This window comes from Arachis stenosperma, chromosome 1 (assembly GCF_014773155.1).
Source record: "Arachis stenosperma cultivar V10309 chromosome 1, arast.V10309.gnm1.PFL2, whole genome shotgun sequence".
Classification (NCBI taxonomy): Eukaryota; Viridiplantae; Streptophyta; class Magnoliopsida; order Fabales; family Fabaceae; genus Arachis; species Arachis stenosperma.
In genome coordinates, this window is record NC_080377.1 from 65,678,890 (window position 1) to 65,699,102 (window position 20,213).

A 20,213-nucleotide genomic window follows, 5' to 3' on the forward strand; every position below is an offset into this window, starting at 1 on the left:
AACTCTCTGTAGAGGACCTAACAGAATTCTTCAAAGAAGAGGAACCCATGGCAGCCGAAAACAACAACAATGCCAACAATGCAAGGAAGGTGCTGGGTGACTTTACTGCACCTACTCCCAACTTCTATGGGAGAAGCATCTCTATCCCTGCCATTGGAGCAAACAACTTTGAGCTTAAGCCTCAATTAGTTTCTCTAATGAAACAAAATTGCAAGTTCCATGGACTTCCATTGGAAGATCCTCATCAGTTTTTAGCTGAATTCTTGCAAATCTGTGACACTGTCAAGACTAATGGGGTTGACCCTGAGGTCTACAGACTTATGCTATTCCCTTTTGCTGTAAGAGACAGAGCTAGGATATGGTTGGACTCACAACCTAAAGAAAGCCTAAACTCTTGGGAAAAGCTAGTCAATGCCTTCTTGGCAAATTTTTTTCCACCTCAAAAATTGAGTAAGCTTAGAGTGGAAGTCCAAACCTTCAGACAGAAGGAAGGTGAATCCATCTATGAAGTTTGGGAAAGATACAAACAATTGATCAGAAAGTGTCCTTCTGATATGCTTTCTGAATGGAGCATCATAGGTATCTTCTATGATGGTCTGTCTGAACTGTCCAAGATGTCATTGGATAGCTCTGCTGGAGGATCTCTTCATCTGAAGAAGACGCCTGCAGAAGCTCAAGAGCTCATTGAAATGGTTGCAAATAACCAATTCATGTACACTTCTGAAAGGAATCCTGTGAACAATGGGACGAATCAGAAGAAAGGAGTTCTTGAGATTGATACTTTGAATGACATATTGGCTCAGAACAAAATATTAACTCAGCAAGTCAATTTGATTTCTCAAAGTCTGTCTGGAATGCAAGCTGCACCAGGCAGTACTAAGGATGCTTCATCTGAAGAAGAAGCTTATGATCCTGAGAACCCTTCAATGGAAGAGGTGAATTACATAGGAGAACCATATGGAAACACCTATAATTCTTCATGGAGAAATCATCCAAATCTCTCATGGAAGGATCAACAGAAACCTCAACAAGGTTTCAACAACAATAATGGTGGAAGAAATAGGTTTAGCAATGGCAAGCCTTTTCCATCATCTTCTCAGCAACAGACAGAGAATTCTAAGCAGAGCCACTCTGACTTAGCAACCATGGTCTCTGATCTAATAAAAACCACTCAAAGTTTCATGACTGAAATAAGGTCCTCCATTAGGAATTTGGAGGCACAAGTGGGACAGCTGAGCAAGAAAATTACTAAACTCCCTCCTAGTACTCTTCCAAGCAATACAGAAGAGAATCCAAAAGGAGAATGCAAGGCCATTAACATGACCCACATGGCCGAATTTGGAGAGGAGGAAGAGGCAGTGAACGCCACTGAGGAAGACCTCAATGGATGTCCACTGGCCTCCAATGAGTTCCCTAATGAGGAACCATGGGAATCTGAGGCTCATAATGAGACCATATGGATTCCATTAGATTTACTTCTGCCATTCATGAGCTCTGATGAGTATTCTTCCTCTAAAGAGGATGAAGATATCACTGAAGAGCAAGTTGCTAAGTACCTTGGAGCAATCATGAAGCTAAATGACAAGTTATTTGGTAATGAGACTTGGGAGAACGAACCTCCTTTGCTCACCAAAGAACTGGATGACTTGACTAGGCAAAAATTACGTCAAAAGAGACAGGACCCTGGGAAGTTCTCAATACCTTGTACCATAGACACCATGACCTTTGAGAAGGCTCTGTGTGACCTAGGGTCAAGTATAAACCTCATGCCTCTCTCTGTAATGGAGAAGCTAGAGATCTTTGAGGTACAAGCTGCAAGAATCTCACTAGAGATGGCAGACAATTCCAGAAAACAAGCTTATGGACTTGTAGAGGATGTTTTGGTGAAAGTTGAAGACCATTACATCCCTGCTAATTTTATAGTCCTAGAGACTGGGAAGTGCATGGATGAATCCATCATCCTTGGCAGACCCTTCCTAGCCACAGCAAAGGCTGTGATTGATGTGGATAGAGGAGAATTGATCATTCAAGTGAATGAAGAATCCTTTGTGTTTAAGGCTCAAGGATATTCCTCTGTTACCATGGAGAGGAAGCATGAAGAGCTTCTCTCAAAATAGAGTCAAACAAAGCCCCCATAGTTAAACTATAAATTTGGTGTTGGGAGGCCACAACCAACTTCTAAGTTTGGTGTTGAACCCCCACATTCACTTTTGTTCTGAACATCTGTGAGGCTCCATGAGAGCCCACTGTCAAGCTACTGACATTAAAGAAGCGCTTGTTGGGAGGCAACCCAATGTTATATTTATCTAATTTTCTTTGTTATTTTATGTTTTCTATAGGTTGATGATCATGGGAAGTCACAAAATTAATTGAAAAAGCAAAAACAGAATGAAAAACAGAAAGAAAAATAGCACACCCTGGAGGAAAACCTTGCTGGCGTTTAAACGCCAGTAAGGGCAGCAAATGGGCGTTTAACGCCCAGTCTGGCACCATTCTGGGTATTTAACGCCAGAAAGGGGCACCAGACTGGCGTTTAATGCCAGGAAAGGGCAAGAAGCTGGCGTTAAATGCCAGAAATGGGCACCAGCCCGGTGTTTAACGCCAGAATTGGCATAAAGAGCATTTTTGCTCGCCACTTAGTGCAGGAATGAATTATCCTTGACACCTCAGGATTTGTGGACCCCACAGGATCCCCACCTATCCCACCACTCTCTTCTTTCTTTTTTTACTCGAGGATGAGCAAACTTTCTAAGTTTGGTGTGGTAAAAGCATTGCTTTTTGTTTTTCCATAACTATTTATGGCATTTAAGGCCAGAGAAACCTCTAAAAAGAGGAAAGGGAAGGCAAAAGCTTTCACCTCCGAGTCATGGGAGATAGAGAGATTCATCTCAAGGGTGCATCAAGACCACTTCTATGAAGTTGTGGCCATGAAGAAGGTGATCCCCGAGGTCCCTTTCAAACTCAAAAAGAGTGAATATCCAGAGATCCGACATGAGATCCAAAGAAGAGGTTGGGAAGTTCTTACCAACCCCATTCAACAAGTCAGAATCTTAATGGTTCAAGAGTTCTATGCCAATGCATGGATCACCAAGAACCATGATCAAAGTGTGAACCCGAACCCAAAGAATTGGCTTACAATGATTCGGGGGAAATGCTTAGACTTTAGTCCGGAAAATGTAAGGTTGGCATTCAACTTGCCATTGATGCAAGGAGATGAACACCCTTACACTAGAAGGGTCAACTTTGATCAAAGGTTGGACCAAGTCCTCACAGACATTTGTGAAGAGGGCGTTCAATGGAAGAGAGATTCAAGAGGGAAGTCTGTTCAACTGAGAAGGCATGACCTCAAGCCCGTGGCTAGGGGATGGTTGGAGTCTATCCAACGCTCAATCATTCCCACTAGCAACCGGTCTGAAGTTACTATAGACCGGGCCATCATGATTCATAGCATCATGATTGGAGAGGAAGTAGAAGTTCATGAGGTTATAGCCCAAGAACTTTATAAGGTGGCAGACAAGTCCTCTGCCTTGGCAAGGTTAGCCTTTCCTCATCTCATTTGTCACCTCTATTATTCAGTTGGAATTGACATAGAGGGAGACACCCTCATTGATGAGGACAAGCCCATCACTAAGAAAAGGATGGAGCAAACAAGAGATCTCACTCATCATGAAATCCCTGAGATGCCTCAAGGGATGCACTTTCCTCCTCAAAACTATTGGGAGCAAATCAACACCTCCCTAGGAGAATTGAGTTCCAACATGGGACAACTAAGGGTGGAGCACCAAGAACATTCCATTCTCCTCCATGAAATTAGAGAAGATCAAAGAATCATGAGAGAGGAGCAACAAAGGTAAGGAAGAGACATTGAGGAGCTCAAGCACTCCATAAGATCTTCAAGAGGAAGAACAAGCCGCCATCACTAAGGTGGACCCGTTCTTTAATCTCCTTGTTCTTTATTTTCCTGTTTTTCGAATTTTCATGCTTATGTTTATCTATGTTTGTGTCTTATGATCATTAGTGTCTTAGTGTCTATGCCTTAAAGTTATGAATGTCCTATGAATCCATCACCTTTCTTAAATGAAAAATGTTCTTAATTGAAAAAGAGAAGAATTGCATGAATTTTGAATAACAGATTAATTATTTTGATGTGGTGGCAATACTTTGACTTCTGAATGTATGCTTAAACAGTGCATATGTCTTTTGAATTTGTTGTTCATGAATGTTGGCTCTTGAAAGAATGATGAAAAAGGAGACATGTTACTGAGGATCTGAAAAATCATAAAAATGATTCTTGAAGCAAGAAAAAGCAGTGAATACAAAAAAAATGAAAAAAAGGGAGGAAAAAGAAAAAAAAGAAAAAAAATATAATAATGAAGTTGTGATCCAAGGCAAAAAGAGTGTGCTTAAGAACCCTGGACACCTCTAATTGGGGACTCTAGCAAAGCTGAGTCACAATCTGAAAAGGTTCACCCAATTATGTGTCTGTGGCATGTATGTATCCGGTGGTAATACTGGAAGACAGAGTGCTTTGGGCCACGGCCAAGACTCATAAAGTAGCTGTGTTTAAGAATCATCATACTTAACTAGGAGAATCAATAACACTATCTGGATTCTGAGTTCCTAGAGAAGCCAATCATTCTGAATTTCAAAGGATAAAGTGAGATGCCAAAACTATTCAGAGGCAAAAAGCTAAAAGCCCCGCTCATCTAATTAATACTGATCTTCATAGATGTTTTTGGAATTCATTGCATATTCTCTTCTTTTTATCTTACTTGATTTTCAGTTGCTTGGGGACAAGCAACAATTTAAGTTAGGTGTTGTGATGAGCGGATAATTTATACGCTTTTTGGCATTGTTTTTAGTATGTTTTTAGTATGTTTTAGTTAGTTTTTATTATATTTTTATTAGTTTTTAGTTAAAATTCACTTTTTTGGACTTTACTATGAGTTTGTGTGTTTTTCTGTGATTTCAGGTATTTTCTGGCTGAAATTTAGGGACTTGAGCAAAAATCTGATTCAGAGGCTGAAAAGGACTGCAGATGCTGTTGGATTCTGACCTCCCTGCACTCGAAGTGGCTTTTCTGGAGCTACAGAAGCCCAATTGGTGCGCTCTCAACTGCGTTGGAAAGTATACATCCTGGGCTTTCCAGCAATGTATAATAGTCCATACTTTGCCCGAGATTTGATGGCCCAAATTGGCGTTCCAAATCAGCTCAAAACTGCCCGGCGTTAAACGCCGGAACTGGCATAAGAATGGGAGTTAAACGCCCAAACTGGCACATAAGCTGGCGTTTAACTCCAAGAAAAGTCTCTACACATGAAAGCTTCAATGCTCAGCCCAAGCACACACCAAGTGGGCCCGGAAGTGGATTTTTATGTCATTTACTCATTTCTGTAAACCCTAGGCTACTAGTTCTCTACAAATAGAACATTTTGCTATTGTATTGAGGGTCTTTCGATCTTTAGATCTTTTGATCATGTTTTTATGATTGAACCCTCTTTGGGAGGCTGGCCATTCGGCCATGCCTAGACCTTGTTCTTATGTATTTTCAATGGTGGAGTTTCTACACACCATAGATTAAGGTGTGGAGCTCTGCTGTACCTCGAGTATTAATGCAATTACTATTGTTCTTCTATTCAATTCAGCTTGTTCTTGTTCTAAGATATCACTTGTTCCTCAACTTGATGAATGTGATGATCCGTGACACTCATCATCATTCTCACCTATGAACGTGTGCCTGACAACCACCTCTGTTCTACCTTAGATTGAGTGGATATCTCTTGGATCCCTTAATCGGAATCTTCGTGGTATAAGCTAGAATTGATGGCGGCATTCAAGAGAATCCGGAAGGTCTAAACCTTGTCTGTGGTATTCTGAGTAGGATTCAATGATTGAATGACTGTGACGAGCTTCAAACTCTTGAAGGCTGTGCGTTAGTGACAGACGCAAAAGAATCAATGGATTCTATTCCAACCTGATTGAGAACCGACAGATGATTAACCGTGCTGTGACAGAGCGCGTTGAACATTTTCATTGAGAGGACGGGACTGTAGCCACTGACAACGGTGATGCCCAACATACAGCTTGCCATGGAAAGGAGTAAGAAGGATTGGATGAAGACAGTAGGAAAGCAGAGAGACGGAAGGGACAAAGCATCTCCATAGCTTATCTGAAATTCTTGCCAATGAATTACATAAGTATCTCTATCTTTATTCTATGCGTTATTCATAAATCATCTATAACCATTTGAATCTGCCTGACTGAGATTTACAAGATGACCATAGCTTGCTTCATACCAACAATCTCTGTGGAATCGACCCTTACTCGCATAAGGTTTATTACTTGGACGACACAGTGCACTTGCTGGTTAGTTGTGCGAAGTTGTGAAATTATGTTTTGACCATGGTATTGAGCACCAAGTTTTTGGAGCCATTACCGGGGATTGTCTGAATTGTGAAAAGTAGAGATCACAATTTCGTGCACCTGACTCCCACCTTTTATACTGGTTTGAACTCAATACTTTTCATAAAAGTTACAGGTTAAGAAAAGAAAAAATATAAAGAAAAAGTTTGCTTATGTCATTAATTCCAAAATTGCATCCGATTTAAGTTATGATTATGTTGAGTGTCTATGAGCTGTTATTCCTCTATTTACCTTATTTATGTTAAATTATGTTATTATCTTCTTTTATCTATGCATACCATGCCATATTTTTAAAATCCCATATGTGGGCTGGAAATAGATATGGAGGTGTTACATAGCGCTCCTACTGAGATCTTTTAAGTTCTCACCCATTCTTTTTCCCATACTATCTCCAGAGGAACATGACATAGCGGATAGAGATGACGCAGCACCCAAAGGGTGACCTCTGAGTATGATACCTCAAAGCACGTGTGGGTAGTTATGACCACTATTATCGTGCTCGAGACTATTTACCTAGGTCAAGGTTCTGTAGAAGAGAATCTCCAACTGCCTACCATAACCTTCCTAGATACGAACGCTCCAGTACCCAAGAAACGGTCACCTGAAGTGGTCTATCTCGAATCAGATTCTGAGACAGAGGAAGAAGAGTCCATCAGCCCTAGTCAGGAGGAGGATTCAATAAAGGAAGACCGAGAGAGGAAATTAACCTTTCGTGGAAGCCCAAAGGTAGAATACGTGCCATATTCTCCCGTTTCAGCACCCCGTCAGGTCTTAGTTCACCCCATACAACAGAACCGGATCTTCACATGTGGAAAAGTTTGGGAGAGGAATGCTAGTACTCCGATTCATAGAGGACTGAAGGGTTCCAACGAAGGGCGGAATATGACATAAGGATGGGAGTTTCTTTAACGAATTTAGTTAGGACATGTTGAATTTTTTTTGTCATAGTTATTTTTGTTTAGCTTATCTCTTTCAGGAACTGTACTCATGGGGACCTTGTTATTCTGCCTTTCTTTATTTATTTGCTCGAACCTGCTTATGTGTGTTCAGTTTCATCTTTTAATCATTATTGATTTTACCTAGATATTCATGCATATTCTTTTTTTTCTTGCATAACACTTGAGGATAAGTTACTTCCCGAAAGAGTGACACCCTATCCAAAGGCCTTCAGGAATAGGACTTGGCTTAGGATGTTACACTATTGGTATAAAAGCAAAGTCGATCCTAGGACCCTAATATGGGGAGTATGACTAATAAGGTTTTTTTCTATGGCTATCCACAAACAAGACAATTATGGAAAGCCATGGATGCCTACGTGGCTCAAGCTGGAGCTCCTCAAATCTAGAAAAATACATGAAGAATATGGCAAGGGCAATGAAAGAGCAAATCGAAGTCACCACTCTGATGGCCCAAAAACTATCCAATGCAAATAGGGATTTCGGAACTCACCAACTGGATGTAGGAAAAGTCCGTACAACCTTTGCTGACTTCAAGAAAATTGGTCCACCTGAGTTCTGTGGAGTCCTTGACCTCGATGTGACAGAAGAATGACTGACAGAAATGGAAAAAGTATTTACAATTTTTTCATACACCAAGGTGTAAAAAGTGAGCTATGCTACCTTCATGCTTAAAGCTGATGCCGAATTCTGGTGGGACAGAGCAAAATAGTTGTTGGAGGATGCTACGACAGATATCAGCTTGGCCACCTTTAACGAAGTTTCCTACAAGAAATACTTTTTCCTCTCTATTCGAGAGTCTAAGAAGATGGAGTTTCTGTAGCTGAGACAAGATAGGATGAGTATTGCAGAGTACACAGAAAAATTTGAGAGACTTTGCAAGTTTTTTGCCATGTACAAGGCTAATCCGAATGAAAAGTGTAAATGAATGAAGTATCAAGGAGGGCTCAAAGCAGAGGTCCTAATCGCAATTTCGGGAGTTTTCCTCCCTTGTTAGCAAGTGCCAAGTGATCGAAAAGTGCACCAAGAAAGTAGAATCAGAAATAAGCGAAGATTTTAAGAAAAGGCGGTTGGACCAAGGATCTTCTCAACAACTACTATGAAAGAAGGCCTTTCTTGGAAGACCTACAGAGGGGCAAACCCAAAAAGGCATGAACCACCTGAAAACTTCCACCGATGCCTCACAAAAGACTATCGAGTTTAAGGAGTGTGCTTTTTGTGAGAAGCAACACAGGGGTAGGTGCTTCGCTGGGCAAAATGTCTGCTTCTGGTGCTTCCAACCAGGGCATTTTGCAAGGGAATGCCCGACAGTTCTCCCACCCCCGCCGACTTACCACAGCGTCAAGGACGAGTCTTTACCCTCAACAGCGAGGAAGCCCATGAGTCAGAAGATTGAATCAAAGCTAAGTGCAATATTAATTGGGTCCCTTTAAGTATTCCATATAATACTGATGCTTCTAATTCATTCATATCTCTCTGCTAATAGTAGGATTAGCTTATCCATGTCCAAATTACCATGCATCATACTAATGATCCTTATCGACGAATTCAGGACGTGGAGTTTAGGGACAAATTCTTTTCTTACGGGGGTGGTAATGTAACAACCGCCCTTAACCCTTTCTAAAAAATTTAATTTTTGTAATTTAAAAATCAGTTAGGGAATAAGCTTAGAATTTTAAATTACGGATAGGAATCTAACATCCGCCTTTCTTTTGAATTTAAAATACCCCAAACCACACCTACCACCAAAAGTATATAAATAAGAGTACACTGATAGGTAAAAGATCACCCCTCTCAAACACTAATTCTCCCCCTTCTCTTTTTACAAAAATATTCTATGTGCAAACACAAAAGTCAATCTCATAGTCAATAAAGAAGCGTTAGAAAAAAAAGTAGGGAATATGTTTTATTACTTTTATGCTTGGCATGCGTTATGTTCTATTTTATTATTTATCATCTATATTTTTGTTATATGATGCTCTTATACTGTTACCATAATTATGTGTCTATGGCATTATTCCTCCTTTTCTTTTTTCCTTATACGCATGCATTATGTTCATCATCAAAGTTTCTCCCACACGCAAACCCATCATTGTTTAAAACCTTTTGTTCATCATCAAAGAATTTCACAAAAATATTGCATTGCAAGTATAGTTCTGAACCAACAAATTATCCTCGGTCAATGTTTAGATTGTTTGTCACAAATACAAACCCAATAAAATTAATCGAAGTATTTAAATCTTGGGTCGTCTCTCAAGAAATTGTAGGGAAGTGTACTTACTATTGGTTATAGGAAAATATGTTTTTGGGGTTTTTGAAATAAGAGACAAGAAAGTAAAAATGGCAAGAAAATTAAGTAATAACTATGAAAGCTCTTAGCAAGGAAAGAGAATTAGAAGTCCTATCCTTATTATCATTGTCAATTGTGATGGTAAATGTGAATTGCCTTCATTTAGTTAACCTCTAACCAATGGAAGAAGGTCAAGTTTATACAATCAACTTGAATTCACAAGTCTTAGTCAACTCATAGTGAGAGACTAGCTTTGGTGAAATTCAAGTTAACCGGCAATCTTCAATCACCAATCAACACAAGACTTTTGATAACTTAAGAGTCTCTAAATAATCAATCCAAGTCAGGAACATAAAAATCTAAATTAAAATCCACCCAAGCATTTTATCAAACACTTGGAAAGCACAGAAAAGTAATAAGAGAATGTAAAATCTAAGACTAACAATTGCAAGGAATCAATAACAATAATTAACCAAGAAGCAACAAACATGAAATACCTCAAATTGCATTAAAAAGGAAATTAAATCTAACAATAAGGGTTGATAAACTAAATTGGAAAAATAAAGAAATCAACAAGAGAAGTAGATGAATTAAAGTACTAGAACAAATAAAAGTAGAAGAAAGCTAAATTAAAGCAAGGTAGAAATCTAAATTTTGAGAAGAACTAAAACTAAAAGAAACCCTAAAACCTAGAGAGAGGAGAGAGCCTCTCTCCTTAGAAAAATACATCTCAAACCTAAAATTATGTGAATAAAAGTTAGTTTCCCTTCCAGCTCCACTCTGTAGCCTCTAATCTAGATTTTTGGGCCTGAAACTAGGTCAAAAGCAGCCTATAAATTGCCCTAGCATTTTCTGTAAATTGCAGCACGTGTCGCTCTGTCACGCGTACGCGTCGTTGGACTTTTCACTGGCCACGCGTAGGCGTCAGCCACGCATGCACATCATTTGGACATTGACTCAATCACGCGTAGTTGCGTACGCATCGTCCACGCGTGCGCGTCGCTACCAGATTCTCAAAACCTCCATTTCTTGTGTTTCTTCCACTTTTGTATGCTTCTTTTCCATCCTCTAAGTCATTCCTGCCCTATAAACCCTGAAAATACTTAGAAAACATGTCACAGCATCGAATGGTAATAAGAGAGATTTAAAATTGGCAAATTTAAGGCAAAAAAAGTATATTTTCAATCATAGCACAAAATTAAGAAGGAAAATGTAAAACATGCAAATTATATGAATAAGTGTGAGAATAATGGATAAAATCCACTCAATTCAATACAAAATAAACCTTAAAATAGCGGTTTATCAATCTCCCCACACTTAAACATTAGCATGTCCTCATGCTAAGCTCAAGAGAAGCTATAAAGGAGTCAAAAGGGATGGTAGGACTTATTAAATGCAACCTATATATCTGAATGCGACTAAATGCAAAATGCTTTTACCTACTTGGTTAAAAGTAAATCAAATTCTCCAAGAATAAATATGAACTGGATTCTACTAATTCAAATCATAAAATGAAGTACAAGTAGACTTTCAAGAAGAAAGCTCGTGAAAGTCGGGAATAAAGAATCGAGCATCGAACCCTAACTAGAACTATATACACTCTGATCACTCTAGTGTTTAAGGTTCGATTCTCTCAATTCTCTACTAATCTTGCTTTCTAAGACTTGCTCTTCTTCTACCAATCAACAAAAATTTAATGCGCAAAGACACATATCAAGAGGTCTTTTCAAGGGTTGTAATGGGGTTAGGGTCAAGGTAGGATTGTGTTTGGTCAAGTGGACAAAAATCTAAATCCTTGATTAACCCAAACTTCCCACCTAACTTAAGACAATCCATGTAATCACAATACGAAATCTAACTACCCATTAACTATGTTTACCACATATTCATGCATCCCAATTTTGAGTACTGTACATATGCATTGCTATCACCATTTACTTTGGGGCATTTTATCCCCTTTTATTATTTGCTCTTCTTCTTTTCTTTTTTTTCTTCTTTTTTTTCTTTTTCTTTTTCTTTTTCTTTTCTTTTGTTTTTCTCAATGCAAATTATTAAGATATTGAATGCAAAAATATGTGCTTAACTATCTTTTTCACAAATTTACCAAAAATATATAATACCTAATTCTCAAACCAAATGTTTCCAAACCCAACTTCCCCACACTTGAATCATGAACACTTTCACTAGTCTAAGTTAACCAAGGATTCAAATTTAGGATATTATTGTTTTCCGCTTAGAGTTAGTGATGAGCTAAAGTAAAGAATAAATGGGGTAAAATAGGCTCAAAATTAGTTTGCAAGGGATAATGAAAGAGTAAGGTCATGTGGGTATGTAAGCTTAGTGAAACAAGGGCCTCAATCACATAAGTGAATGCATACATCAAACAAAAGAAATATAGAATCAAGCAAGACAAAGATCACAATTTTTTTGAGAGAACAACACACACCAAAACAGAATATTGGTTGATAAAATGCAAACAATCAAATAGGCTCAAAATCTCACTGGTTTTGTTTGTTCGAACTCTAAAACCATGTTCTAAATTAAATTTCTTCAAACAAGTTCAACAAAAATTTTAATTCAAATTAGTGAAATGCTATAAAATAGTTTCTTGGAAAAGAATTCATCACCTCAACCAAGTAGTACATACATGCAAGCAACTAACTGCACATGCAATCTGTTATGCAATGCAACAACTAACTAACAAAGAAGATTAAGAATTGGTGTTGAAAAGAAAGTAGTTACCCACGGAAGTCGGTATCGACCTCCCCACGCTTAAAGAATGCACCGTCCTTGGTGCATGCAAAGATGTGCAAGTGGACAGGTGGCTACAACTGATGAGCTTTCTTCTAAAGATTATGCAGATGGACTGGTTAGTCACCCCATTTAGAAGCTTCTGTTTCTCCTTTTTGATGGCCATCCTGAAAGAAGAGAAAAAGGAAGAAGAATAACCCACAAACAAAGATATGCAAACAAATAAAATATGGGTGGGCTAATGCCAAATAATAATGAGGTTCTCAACTACATGGTAGCTACAACATGTATGTGAGAAAGCAATAGAAGCAAAGGGTATGTCAACTAAATAGCAAACAAGTTAAGAAGCACCCAAAACAAGGCAAGAAATATGCAACAGTTGAGTACAAACATTCAACACCAATAGTATAATATCAAACTTAGAAAAGAAAATAAGAACAAGCAACAAAGTAAAAATGCAATAAATAAAAGTATGCAACTACAATAAATGAGGGAGAATAAAGATGAGAAGTGAAAGAAATAAAGAAGGAAAAAGTAAGAAAGGAGGAAGAAAGAAGGAGAAAGGAGAGAAGAAAGGAGAAAGAAATGGGGGAAGAGAAGCGACGCATAAGCGTCGCCCACGCGTACGCGTGGGTTGCAGAATAAGGATGTGACGCGTATGCGTCGATCACGCATACGCATGGGTGTGAATTGTGCTCCTCGCACAACACTCGGACAGTTCCCGCGCAACTCTTGGGTTATAGTACTGGACCATCAAAAGCAATAGCTCCAAGCTTTGATGAAGTTCCACACAAGCTAAGCGCTCCCAAAATTGATCCTTTTGAATGCAGGATCCTAAATCTTGTTTTTACACCTGTCTTTAAGTGGATCATCATTTTTCCAACCGAGTGGCAAGCAATCCGAATTCTCACTGGGGCATCCAAACAACTTTCTAGACCCAATCAATTGAGAACTATACCAACCATTGCACTTAGACCTTGAACATCCAACCATAACGAACCTAGGATTGTATTGCTGGTGCACGGAATTGTGATCACACTTTTTACAACTCTGGTACAACTAACCAGCAAGTGCACTGGGTCGTCCAAGTAATAAAACCTTACGCGAGTAAGGGTCGATCCCACGGAGATTTTTGGCTTGAAGTAAGTTATGGTCATCCTGTAAATCTTAGTCAAGCGGATTCAATTGGTTATGAGTTTTGATAATTGAAAGATAAATAAAATGTAAATTAAAATAAAGATACTTATGTAATTCATTGGTGGAAATTTCAGATAAGCATTTGAAGATGCTTTGTTTCTTCAGAACTTCTGCTTTCCTATTGTCTTCATCCAATCATGCGTGCTCCCTTCCATGGAAAGCTGTATGTTGGTGGATCACCGTTGTCAATGGCTACCATCTGTCCTCTCAGTGAAAATGGTCCAGGTACAGTTTCTGTATGGCTAATCAACTGTCGGATCTCTCGTCTCGGATGAAAAATACCAGGCACAGCTACCGCACAGCTAATCATCTGTCGGTTCTCACTTGTGTCGGAATAGGATCTCTCTATCCTTTTGCACACTGTCACTGCGCCCAACATTCATGAGTTTGAAACTCGTCACAGTCATCCCGTACCAGATCCTACTCGAAACACCACAGACAAGGTTTAAACTTTCCAGATCTCGGGAATGTTGCCAATTGGTTCTAGCCTCTACCACGAAGGTTCTAATCTCACGGATTCGAATGGTCTGTTGTCAGGAGATGCAAGTCAAATCTGTGGATCAGAGACCCAAGAGACTATACTCTGGCTGTCGTCCAATGACAAAGTTAAACATCATGTAAACCGCTTGTGGTTGTTAGGCACGCGGATCTTGGCTAAGCGAGTAACGAAGATAGTGGGTGATTGTCACGGGTCACTCCTTCATTCTAACTTAACTGAATTAAGTATGAGAGTATATCTTAGAGAAGAAGTAAGCATGAATTGAAAGAGAAACAATAGTACTTATTTCATGAAGAACAGCAGAGGTCAACACCTTAATCTACAAGGTGTAGAAACTCCACCGTTGAAAAATACATAAGAGAAAAAAGTATAGGCATGGCCGAATGGCCAGCCTCACAAATGTGAAAAATGGCATAAGCCCGAATACAATAGTAAAAAGTGCTATTTATACTAAACTAGTTACTAAGAATTACAGAAAATAAGTAACTAAGTGCAGATAGTGTAGAAATCCACTTCCGGGGCCCATTTGGTGTGTGCTTGGGCTGAGCATTGAGCATTACATGTGCATAGGCCTTTTCTAAAGTTAAACGCTAGCTTGGATGCCAGTTGGGCGTTTAACTCCAGTTCTGGTGCCAGTTCCAGCGTTTTATGCCAGAAAAGGGTCTCTGGCTGGCGTTGAACGCTAGTTTGGGCCATCAAATCTCAGGCAAAATGTAAGAACTACATCTAATCAACCGATTAATTAAGTGATTATATTCCCCTAATTGGATTCTGAAAAGTTAGAGAGAGAACTAGAGGATTTAATGGTGATTTTTGGACTCAGTGGGTCTTTTTGAGTCAGAAAATGTGTTTTCTGCAAAAAATAGTGAAAAATCGCAAACCGGTAGTTGAACCGGTTGAACCGGTTCAAGTCTACCCGGTACCGCACGAAAAAAGTAAAAACCATCAAAAACCATAGAAAAATATTAGAAGTTAAAAACCGGGCATCAATTTTAAAGGTTTGGGCCGAAGTTGGAGCAAACGGGCTAAAAACACTAACGGGTTGGATCGAGCCCAAGTTGGGCCCAAGCCCAACATATAAATAGAGTCATTAATGACTCACTTCAGCCACAACACACTAACCAAACACACACAATCAGAAATAGAAAAGGGAGAAGGGGAAGAAGAAAACACTATTCACCCATCTATTCTCTTCGCGATATCTCGGGTTACGGTGCTCCGATTTGCGTGCCGTCAGCGGTTACGCGTTTCTTGTGAAGCGCTTTACAAAACCCATACAAGAAACTTTAGAGGTAACCACAAAATCTTTCCAGTTTCTCTCTTGAAAATTTCAGGTATATAGGGTTTTTGGTTAAATGAGTTTTTGTGATTTTGGATGTTTAGGTTCACTTTAATCCTTGCTTAGCATTGGGTTTTGACATCCAAATCTGTAGGAGAAGGTAAAAGCCAATAAACCCTTGTGAATTTATGTTTAATTGGAACCCTAGGTTGATTTGAGGTGATTTATATGTATCTAGTTTGATTAGTGTGGCTTTGGGAGCTCTTGGAACCTATTTGTGCTTATTGAAGTGGAATTGAAAGCTTGGTTTGTGGTTGGAAGCTTGGTTGTGCTAAGTTGGAAATTGGGTGCATAAACAGAATCGGCCAAGGTATGGTTTTGATTTTTTCTATGTAGTATATAATATTCATGGACACATAGGCTAGTGACCAATAGGATAGGTTGAACGAAAATGAGGGTTGGTGTGCTAAATGTTGATGAATTGATGAATGTTGAGTTGATTATGATGAATTATAATGATATGATGATGTTGAATGATTGTATGGATTGGGAGTTGGTTCTTATGATAATTGTAGTGTTATGATTTATGAAATGGTGGGCTTGATGGTGATTTTGATCATAAGTGTTATATGGTCGAGGTTGAAATTGAGAGTAACGAGATGAGAAGGAAAATGTGGTAAGGTTGATGTATTATGCTATAACAGGTACATTTTTTTATAAAAAATGGAGTTTTGAATGGTTTTGGTATGAATTGGAATGTGTATGGTAAGAAATGGTATAAATGGTGAAGTTTGGTAAAATTGGATTTTTGGTAAACTTTGTTCGATAATAACTTTTGCCTCCGTTTTCGAAATTGATTGAGATTTATTTAGAATTAAAGATCTTTGAAAACCCTTTAATTTGATATAAAGTTTGCCAAATTTGGAATTCTGTAGAGGAAGTTATGATCATTCAAAGTTGGTGTTAAAAATCTGAAAATCTGTAAAGTTGCAGAATTTCATGATTTCTTGTGCGGGCGCACACCCTGTGAAAATTTTCACCTGTGCGGACGCACACACTTGTGCACACGCACAGACAGGGAAGTGTATTCTGTTTGCAGCGCTAGCACAGCTTGTGCGTGCATATATCTAAGGGAAAATTTTAACCTGTGCGGACGCACAGGTCTGTGCGGACGCACACATTGTGAAGGCCAATCTGTTAGGGGCACTGGCACGGGTTGTGCGAGTGAAAAAATTCTGAAAGTTTTGCAACCTGTGCGTATGCACACATTTTAAAATTTCTTGGGAGTGCGCACGCACAGACCCCTGTGTGGCCGCGCACGTCCAGTTTCTCAAATTTACTTATTTTTCAACTATTTTACCTTCCCAACAAGGTTGTAAGCTTCTATAACATTATTTTACGACTTTTGGGCTTGGTTTGAGTATTAGCAAATAGAGGCCTAGGTTTCTGGCGGGCGGAGAATGGTTTGATGTCACGTGAAGGGTGTTGGACATAGGAGATCAGAAATTATGAATTGTTGATGTTTGGAAATTGAATTGTGAATGGACAGTGGTTGAGATGAGTCGGGAACTCGGATTTAGATGATGGATCTCTGTATACTGAAAATGATTTTTGAAAATCACTGAAATAATTTTTTTATTGAGATTATGAGACGCTATGCGCCTGGCAGGGACGGTGGTTTATCCCGCCTGTCGAGGTAGCGGTGGCGGCGTAAGGACGGTGGTTAATCCCGCTTACGTTGAGAAGTGATGTCTGAGGCAGAGTTTACCATTCGCATCCCTTTGGATCTATAGGGCGTGTAGTCACCGGTACTTGGACAGTGATCCGGGCACTATATCTCGGGGGTTTCCATATGAGAAATCCGAAGGGCGACGTCTCCGTGGAGATGTGTCGGGTTGGCAGTTGAATCGACAATGTGATATCACAGCCAGTAGGGCAGGCATTCATCATATGCATTTTTATCTGTTGGTATGCTTTGTTTACTTGTAATGGCTTGCCTAATTGAATAACATGTTTACTTGCTATATGAATTAATTGCCTTATATGCTTCTACTTGTGTTTTACTTGCATTGTATATTACTTGTGTTTTCTACTGGGATTGAGGAGGTTCAGAAGGCGGTAGCTATGGGATCGCATGGAGGATCGGTTGGTGAAGGTTGTGGGACAACGGTGTTTGAGTATAATAGAAATCCCCTAAGATAGATAACCTGGTTTATTTAAGTCAAAGTTGGTATTTTATGCTTATCTGTTTTAGAATGCTTTAAGCTTAAATCTTGTCATGGATATGGAGTCTAGGATTGCCTTTGGCGTCTCGGGGGTCTTATATCCTACATCACTGGGCACTGTTACCATACTGAGAACCTCCGTTTCTCATACCATATCTTTGTTGTGTTTTTCAGATGCAGGTCGCAACCCACCTCGGTGAGTTGCTTTGGATGGTGACAAAAGCGGAGGATCTTGGATTCTTTTGGAGTCTTTTTGGTATATTTTGTTTATACATCTCTCCTTTTGTGTTTTGTTTTGCCTAGAGTCATATATATGAGAGAACAAAACTTGTATAAGTTGTTTGCACTGTAGGTTTCTGTATGGTCTGTATATGGCTAGCCGGCTTAAACTCCGCGAGTCGTGGCTAGTTCCTTATGATATTACACTATTATATTATTATCCTGTTTATATTTCATCTATATATTGTACCTTAAGCTAGTAGCTTCGTTAGTACATTTTGCGCTTTTAAAATCCTGTTTTTGGGCTATATCCTTCATCGGGCTTCTAGATTATACTATTCTTTATATATATATATATATATATATATATATATATCATGTATGAGCTTAGAACTGTCGTAATCTTTGATTAACCTTTGCTTTACGATGCGAGGTAAGGCTTAGGCTAATTAGGGTGTTACACAAAGTATGAACTATTATACATTGCTAGAAAGCCCAAGATGTTAGCTTTCCAGCCCAATTAAGAACGCACCAATTGGACTTCTGTAGCTCTAGAAAAACGAGTTTGAGTGCAAGGAGGTCAGAATCCAACAGCATCTGCAGTCCTTTCTCAGCCTCTGAATCAGATTTTTGCTCAGGTCCCTCAACTTCAACCAGAAAATACCTGAAATTACAGAAAAACACACACACTCATAATAAAGTCCAGAAATGTAATTTTTGCATAAAAACTAATAAAAATATAATAAAAAGTAACTAAAACATACTAAAATCTACCTAAAAATAATGCCAAAAAGCGTATAAATTATCCGCTCATCAATTGCCAATCACTAACCATCCCCCTTTTACTCTTAAAACCACAAAGAGCTCTAAGTTGTCTATCCATCTCAAGCAAACTGTATGCAAGCAAGAAATTAAAGCTTAAGGGGAAGAGATTTACCCACTTGAATGAAAGAATGGATGGTGATGGTTTCGGGAGAGGTGTCTCCAATGGCGGCCTTGCCAATGTATGCTTCACTCTCTTGGACTTCTCGTTGAGATTCTCCACCTCTTGATAAGCTTCTTCAACATTAACCTCTGCCTCAAGTCTAATGGGAGAGGATTCAATTGTAGATAAAAACTCATCAATTATTGAATCCATCTCATAATCAACCTTCTCAAAGTCTTCAACCATGATATGCCTTGGAGGTTGTACAGCCTTCTCAACATCAAATTCAAACGTCTTGGAAGGAGGCTCTATGACTTGAGTTTCCCATGGAGGTTCCGCATCTCTTAAGTCTTCAACCACTTCCTCTTCTTCTATAATTTTGGCTTTCTCCACTTTTTCTAGTACAAAATCAAACTCCTCCTTGATATCTTCCACCTCTTGACAACTTTCTTCAATTCCCACTTTCTTGTTAACTTCTTTCAAATCTTCCTCATTAATCAATTCATGTGTTGGAGGGCATGCATATTCCTCCTCAACATTGGTTTCACATCCGATGGAAGAAGTTTCAATGAGATCTTTAATGTCACTTAGTGTGGAGTTATCTTCAATGATGGAACTTTTCTCTTGTTCAACATCCCCTAATTCTTCAACTATTCCTTCATCTTCAAGGGTCTCTACCTCCTCCACCTTTTGGGCCTTCTCTTGCTTTTCTTGAAGTATGGATACATGAATCCGATCCATTAAGTCCCTAAGACAATCCCTTCTCTCATGTTCCATGTCACTAGCATAATAGGGATCGTGTTGCTCTTGGATTGATGGATATGGGTGTTCTTTCATGGAGGTTAGTGGTGGGATGGAGAGATCATTATGTGGATCCACACAAGATATAAGAGCTTGGAGAGTAGAGGTGAGACCAGTGAGAGTAGAGGTAAGTGTGGTGTAAAGCTCTCTTTGCCCTTGGCAAATAACACTAAAGGTATCATCTATGGTAGCTTGGGGTGGATAGGAGGGTTCATTGGTTGAGAGAAAGGGCTCATAATGGGAAGGTGGTTCATCTTGATACGGATATGGAGATAGTGTATATTGAGGTGGTGGTTCTATGTATGGTTCATATGGTTCATGTGGTGGTTGGTATGGTGGATAAGGGTTAGGATCATATGGAGGTATTTGGTTGAAAGGGACTTGTGAGTATGGTGGTTCACAACTATGTTGAAGAGGGCATTCATAGGTATATGGTGGTGGTTGTTGGTAGTCACAAGGAGGTCCACCATATCCATTATCTTCGTATGTACATGGAATGACTCTTAGTCGTAGTACATTGGAGAGGGTTGTTGCCATGGAGGTTGTCCATAAGCTTGAGGCTCCTCCCACCTTTGATTGTCCCATCCTTCATGCATGTTCTCATTGTAGATTCTATTCCCTACAACATAATTTGAACCAAACTCATAA

At 39.2% G+C, this 20,213-nt stretch overlaps 1 non-coding gene across 1 annotated transcript; it reads right to left on the reverse strand.

Annotated features, from left to right (window-relative positions):
• Positions 1-452: 452 nt before the first annotated feature.
• Positions 453-560, reverse strand: LOC130948350 (small nucleolar RNA R71). The gene has a single exon (XR_009073020.1). It is a non-coding gene; the product is annotated as a small nucleolar RNA R71 (small nucleolar RNA).
• Positions 561-20,213: the final 19,653 nt, after the last annotated feature.